Source organism: Nomia melanderi, unplaced genomic scaffold (genome assembly GCF_051020985.1).
Source record: "Nomia melanderi isolate GNS246 unplaced genomic scaffold, iyNomMela1 scaffold0519, whole genome shotgun sequence".
Lineage (NCBI taxonomy): Eukaryota > Metazoa > Arthropoda > Insecta > Hymenoptera > Halictidae > Nomia > Nomia melanderi.
The window spans coordinates 25,001-32,500 of record NW_027475633.1 but is presented as its reverse complement, the minus strand read 5'-3'; the positions used below and the strand labels follow the sequence as shown (position 1 = coordinate 32,500).

Genomic DNA, 7,500 nt, shown 5'->3' with positions numbered 1-7,500 from the left:
GTGATTCCTTCGTCGGGCACTGGTAAAGGGTGGCGATGATTCGTTCTATAATAGAAATACCCGTCGTAGCGTTTCGGCCTAGTCACCCGCCACGAAACACTCTCTCGTCGTGGAATCCCCGCGTCGGAGAGTAAAACGCCGAAGGCTTACTTATGAAACTTACGTCTCTCGACGATGGGACGATCCACGCGAAGAGTTGTTACGTGCACGCGTATGGTGCGATTGCGTCGATTCGCTTTTCTGTACGGGGAGCAATAGAACGTTGAGTTGACTTATCGGGTCTTCGTTGGAATTACCGTCGCTGGCATTGTAAACTCCAGATGACCTTGTGATTCCTTCGTCGGGCACTGGTAAAGGGTGGCGATGATGCGTTCTATAATAGAAATACCCGTCGTAGCGTTTCTTCCGAGTCAACCCGCTCACGAAACACTCTCTCGTCGTGGAATCCCCGCGTCGGAGAGTAAAACGCGAATTCATAGTATGGAAACTTACGTCTCTCGACGATGGGACGATCCACGCGAAGAGTTGTTACGTGCACGCGTATGGTGCGATTGCGTCGATTCGCTTTTCTGTACGGGGAGTAATAGAACGTTGAGTTGACTTATCGGGTCTTCGTTGGAATTACCGTCGCTGGCATTGTAAACTCCAGATGACCTTGTGATTCCTTCGTCGGGCACTGGTAAAGGGTGGCGATGATGCGTTCTATAATAGAAATACCCGTCGTAGCGTTTCTTCCGAGTCAACCCGCTCACGAAACTCTCTCTCGTCGTGGAATCCCCGCGTCGGAGAGTAAAACGCGAATTCATACTATGAAAACTTACGTCTCTCGACGATGGGACGATCCACGCGAAGAGTTGTTTACGTGCACGCGTATGGTGCGATTGCGTCGATTCGCTTTTCTGTACGGGGAGAAATAGAACGTTGAGTTGACTTATCGGGTCTTCGTTGGAATTACCGTCGCTGGCATTGTAAACTCCAGATGACCTTGTGATTCCTTCGTCGGGCACTGGTAAAGGGTGGCGATGATGCGTTCTATAATAGAAATACCCGTCGTAGCGTTTCTTCGGAGTCAACCCGCTCACGAAACTCTCTCTCGTCGTGGAATCCCCGCGTCGGAGAGTAAAACGCGAATTCATACTATGAAAACTTACGTCTCTCGACGATGGGACGATCCACGCGAAGAGTTGTTTACGTGTACGCGTATGGTGCGATTGCGTCGATTCGCTTTTCTGTACGGGGAGAAATAGAACGTTGAGTTGACTTATCGGGTCTTCGTTGGAATTACCGTCGCTGGCATTGTAAACTCCAGATGACCTTGTGATTCCTTCGTCGGGCACTGGTAAAGGGTGGCGATGATGCGTTCTATAATAGAAATACCCGTCGTAGCGTTTCTTCCGAGTCAACCCGCTCACGAAACTCTCTCTCTCGTCGTGGAATCCCCGCGTCGGAGAGTAAAACGCCGAAGGCTTACTATGAAACTTACGTCTCTCGACGATGGGACGATCCACGCGAAGAGTTGTTACGTGCACGCGTATGGTGCGATTGCGTCGATTCGCTTTTCTGTACGGGGAGTAATAGAACGTTGAGTTGACTTATCGGGTCTTCGTTGGAATTACCGTCGCTGGCATTGTAAACTCCAGATGACCTTGTGATTCCTTCGTCGGGCACTGGTAAAGGGTGGCGATGATGCGTTCTATAATAGAAATACCCGTCGTAGCGTTTCTTCCGAGTCAACCCGCTCACGAAACTCTCTCTCGTCGTGGAATCCCCGCGTCGGAGAGTAAAACGCGAATTCATACTATGAAAACTTACGTCTCTCGACGATGGGACGATCCACGCGAAGAGTTGTTTACGTGCACGCGTATGGTGCGATTGCGTCGATTCGCTTTTCTGTACGGGGAGAAATAGAACGTTGAGTTGACTTATCGGGTCTTCGTTGGAATTACCGTCGCTGGCATTGTAAACTCCAGATGACCTTGTGATTCCTTCGTCGGGCACTGGTAAAGGGTGGCGATGATGCGTTCTATAATAGAAATACCCGTCGTAGCGTTTCTTCCGAGTCAACCCGCTCACGAAACTCTCTCTCGTCGTGGAATCCCCGCGTCGGAGAGTAAAACGCGAATTCATACTATGAAAACTTACGTCTCTCGACGATGGGACGATCCACGCGAAGAGTTGTTTACGTGCACGCGTATGGTGCGATTGCGTCGATTCGCTTTTCTGTACGGGGAGAAATAGAACGTTGAGTTGACTTATCGGGTCTTCGTTGGAATTACCGTCGCTGGCATTGTAAACTCCAGATGACCTTGTGATTCCTTCGTCGGGCACTGGTAAAGGGTGGCGATGATGCGTTCTATAATAGAAATACCCGTCGTAGCGTTTCTTCCGAGTCAACCCGCTCACGAAACTCTCTCTCGTCGTGGAATCCCCGCGTCGGAGGGTAAAACGCGATATATAATAGTATATGCCAGTGGTTCGCGCGCGTCGTCTCTGAGATACGCGGTCGACAGAGTTCCGAAAACACGTGATGTGCCACGATTTCCGTGCGTCTTACATCTTTCGACGATGGGACGATCCACGCGAAGAGAACGTTCGTGCTTGCGTGAGGTGCAACAGCGTCGATTCGCTTTTCTGTACGGGGAGAAATAGAACGTTGAGTTGACTTATCGGGTCTTCGTTGGAATTACCGTCGCTGGCATTGTAAACTCCAGATGACCTTGTGATTCCTTCGTCGGGCACTGGTAAAGGGTGGCGATGATTCGTTCTATAATAGTAATACCCGTCGTAGCGTTTCGACCGATGTCACCCGCCACGAATGTCTCTCTCGACGTGGAAACCCCGCGCCGAAGAGTAAACGCGAAGGCTTACCATACGAAAGAAAACGGTATTATACGCCTGTGGTATGTGCGTCTCGGCTCTGTGATACGCGATCGGCAGAGTTACAAAAAAACGTTGATGGGCCACGATTTCCGTGCGTCTTACATCTTTTCGACGATGGGACGATCCACGCGAAGAGATCATTCCTGCTTGCGTGAGGTGCGATAGCGCCGATTCGCTTTTCTGTACGGGGAGAAATAGAACGATGAGTTGACTTATCGGGTCTTCGTTGGAATTACCGTCGCTGGCATTGTAAACTCCAGATGACCTTGTGATTCCTTCGTCGGGCACTGGTAAAGGGTGGCGATGATTCGTTCTATAATAGAAATACCCGTCGTAGCGATTCGGCCGAGACACCCGCCACGAAACTCTCTCTCGTCGTGGAATCCCCATGTCGGAGAGTAAAACGCGAAGGCTAACTATATAAGAACATATAGTATTATTTATGCCTGTGGTTCTCCGTTTGTCCTACTCTCAGATACGCGACTCGGAGAGTTACGAATAATCGTGATGGACCACGATTTCTGTACGTCTTACATCTTTCGACGATGGGACGATCCACGCGAAGAGATCATTCCTGCTTGCGTGAGGTGCGATAGCGCCGATTCGCTTTTCTGTACGGGGAGAAATAGAACGATGAGTTGACTTATCGGGTCTTCGTTGGAATTACCGTCGCTGGCATTGTAAACTCCAGATGACCTTGTGATTCCTTCGTCGGGCACTGGTAAAGGGTGGCGATGATTCGTTCTATAATAGAAATACCCGTCGTAGCGATTCGGCCGTGTCACCCGCCACGAAAATCTCTCTCGTCGTGGAATCCCCGCGTCGTAGAGTAAACGCGAAGGCTTGCTATAGAAGACTATAGTTTATACGCCTGTGGTTCACCGGTTGCCTGCTCTCCGGGGTACGCGATCGCGCAGGAGTTACGGAAGAACTTGATGGGCCACGATCTCCAAGCGGCTATATCTTTCGACGATGGGACGATTCACGCGAAGAGAACGTTCGTGCATGCGTGAGGTGCGATAGCGTTGATTCGCTTGTCTGTACGGGGAGAAATAGAACGATGAGTTGACTTATCGGGTCTTCGTTGGAATTACCGTCGCTGGCATTGTAAACTCCAGATGACCTTGTGATTCCTTCGTCGGGCACTGGTAAAGGGTGGCGATGATTCGTTCTATAATAGAAATACCCGTCGTAGCGTTTCGACCGATGTCACCCGCCACGAAATTCTCTCTCGTCGTGGAATCCCCGCGTCGGAGAGTAACCGCCGAAGGCTTGCTATAGAAGACTATAGTTTATACGCCTGTGGTTCACCGGTTGCCGGCTCTCCGGGGCACGCGATCGCGCGAAGGTTACGAGAGGGACGTGAAGCGCCCGAGCAATGAAACGTCCGCAGGAGGAAACGAGCAACCGCCGAACATTGTTTCGCGACGTTTCCATAATGTATTGTCGTTTCGCTCGCATCCCGCTTCTTTCCCCTAGTTTCCTCGACGCGTAGTTTCGCAGCCTTAGTGGACGAATCATTCTCGATTCGAGGAAAGATATGCAGTGGGGCGTGCAATGAGCCCGCCAGAGACCACGATCTCCAATGCGTCTTTACATCTTTCGACGATGGGATGATCCACGCGAAGAGAACGTTCGTGCTTGCGCGAGGTGCGTTAGCGTCGATTCGCTTTTCTGTACGGGGAGAAATAGAACGATGAGTTGACTTATCGGGTCTTCGTTGGAATTACCGTCGCTGGCATTGTAAACTCCAGATGACCTTGTGATTCCTTCGTCGGGCACTGGTAAAGGGTGGCGATGATTCGTTCTATAATAGAAATACCCGTCGTAGCGATTCGGCCGAGTCACCCGCCACGAAACTGTCTCTCTTTCGTCGTGGAAACCCCGCGTCGGAGAGTAAAACGCGCGAAGGCTGTGACTGTAACATATATATATACAGTATACAATGCCTGTGGTTTTTGCGCGTGTCGGCTCTTCGGTATACGCGATCGGCCAGAGTTACGGAGGGACGGTGAAGCGCACGAGAAATTGAAACGGCCGCACGATTGGAACCGAGCAACCGTCGAACATTGTTTCGCGACGTTTCCATAATGCGTTTTCGTTTCGCTCGCATACCGCTTCTTTTCCCCTAGTCTCTGAGACGCGTTTTCGAGCCGTTCTTCTACTATCGATTCTCGTAGAGAGAAGGGACCGGGTAGTCTGGAAGTGGAACCCGCATCTTGCGTGTACCGTACACGGAATTGAGAGGACCGGCCGTGAAGCTCGTTTTAAAGCCGTGCGTCTGACACCCAACTCTTGCGCGCCAATTTCGCGGCAAGAGATAATATGGGACGAATGACCGGCAAAGAGCCAGCTGTGAAGTCTGTTTTTTTAATCGAATCCGTGGACGTGTGTATGCCGTAGCGTCGCTCGTCGTGTTCGTTCATGGTCGTTCCGAGAGAAAGAACGAAAGCGGTAACGAAGGGACCGGCCGTGAAGCTCGTTTTAAAGCCGCGCGTCTGACACCCAACTCTTGCGCGCCAATTTCGCGGCAAGAGATAACATGGGACGAATGACCGGCAAAGAGCCAGCTGTGAAGTCTTTTTTCATTATTTGCTTTCAATCGATCGATCGGTACGATTCGTGCAACGTTTCGCGCGATGCGACGCGAAAACATGCGCGCAACAATAGATGCGTCTGATCGGAAGAACGCGAGGGTCGACTGCACGCGATGGATTCAGTATCGGGTAGGATACAAAATATATCCCCGTCGTTTCCACGCGTGCGAGTCTTCTGCGTCTTTCGCGGGTTTTTGAATGCACTATACGCCCGGAACGTCGAGAAATATATACATATTACTTGAACGTTTTTCGTCTCGAAAGGCTTCGGTGTCGTCTCCAAGGCGACGCCTGAATCTCCTTCGCGCGCTGGTCGGAGATTCAGGTATCAACTTTTATCTTCTCTTTGAAAGAAGAGAGATATTAGGTCGAACAAATGAGAATAAAATTATATATGTGAAATATAAAATTTATACGATTACCCTGAACGGTGGATCACTTGGCTCGTGGGTCGATGAAGAACGCAGCTAATTGCGCGTCAACGTGTGAACTGCAGGACACATGAACATCGACATTTCGAACGCACATTGCGGTCCACGGATACAATTCCTGGACCACGCCTGGCTGAGGGTCGTTTACGTACCATACACTGCTTGCGTAGCTCTGTCAAATCCCCGCCGTCGTTCACCTCTTCGGATCGAACGTTTTTTTACCGAAGGGCGCAAAGAACGTTTCTGAGTCGGGTTAAGAGAAGGATGCTACGTACGAGCGAACGATGGGTGTCTCGTCGGCGTTTGTCGCGGACACGCGAAAATTCTGTGAATTTCACGGACAGTGTACGTTCTAGTTGTTGCAAAACGATCGGAATCGTTTGTATGGACTCGCGTGAGTGTTCGCGGCGTCGTGCGTCGTTCAATTACGACCGCCCGCGGATACCGCTCCACTGCGATATGGATCTGAGCGACAACTTTTTCGGCTGTTCGTGAGATGAACGGTTTCGTGTGTTTAGAAAAATTTTTTTTCCCGCGCTCCCGACGTCACCTGAAATGATGCGTCAGAGGTGAAAGAAAATATTAAGAAGTCGAGAGAGAGAGAGACTACACACGTTTTATTCATATTTTGTATACCGTGCGTGAGACGGATGTGCACGACACGTCGTATGTCGGTATATTACCGACTGGCCCCAGGGAGATTGTTTTCTTCCTCTCTTACGAATGAGATGTACGTTTCGGAGGATCGTCGTTACCGAAACACACGGCAAAACGAGACTTCTCGCAGCAGAACCTTTATACACAATACACATCGACTCTTTTTACCCCGAGAGAGAGAGAAAAGGTGTATTTCTTTTTTTTATTTTTCGAATTCGACGCACGAACGCTTTGACGACTGGAGAAAAACACGGTGTGTGTTAAAATCGTGCGGGACGAGCATGCGTATTCGTAACGGGTCGAATAGTTCTTATTCCCCGTCGTCGCGTGTCCTCGCTGGACCACCACCGTGCGCTTCCGCCACGTTCAGTTGAATTTCGAAATATATATATATAAAAAGAATCACCATATACTCTCTTTCGGGAGGTGTATTTTTATCGGTTTCTGCTATAGAGAAGAGACGGAGATCGTGTTGTGAGGTGTAACGTTTCTGTATCCCCGTTTCGGAGGATCGTCGTTATCGGCGGAACACACGTCAAAACGAGACTTCTCGCAGAACCTTTATACACAATACACATCGACTCTTTTACCCCGAGAGAGAGAAAAGGTGTTTTTCTTTTTTTTTTATTTTTCGAATTCGACGCACGAACGCTTTGACGACTGGAGAAAAACACGGTGTGTGTTAAAATCGTGCGGGACGAGCATGCGTATTCGTAACGGGTCGAATAGTTCTTATTCCCCGTCGTCGCGTGTCCTCGCTGGACCACCACCGTGCGCTTCCGCCACGTTCAGTTGTATTTCGAAATATATATATATATAAAAAGAATCACCATATACTCTCTTTCGGGAGGTGTATTTTTATCGGTTTCTGCTATAGAGAAGAGACGGACGATCGTGTGTGACACCACGTGGTAACGTTTCCGTATCCCCGTAAA

General features: G+C 49.8%; 1 non-coding gene across 1 annotated transcript; it reads left to right on the top strand.

Moving 5' to 3' along the window:
* Positions 1-5,896: 5,896 nt before the first annotated feature.
* Positions 5,897-6,051, top strand: LOC143176394 (5.8S ribosomal RNA). The gene has a single exon (XR_013000948.1). It is a non-coding gene; the product is annotated as a 5.8S ribosomal RNA (ribosomal RNA).
* The last annotated feature ends 1,449 nt before the right edge of the window (positions 6,052-7,500 follow it).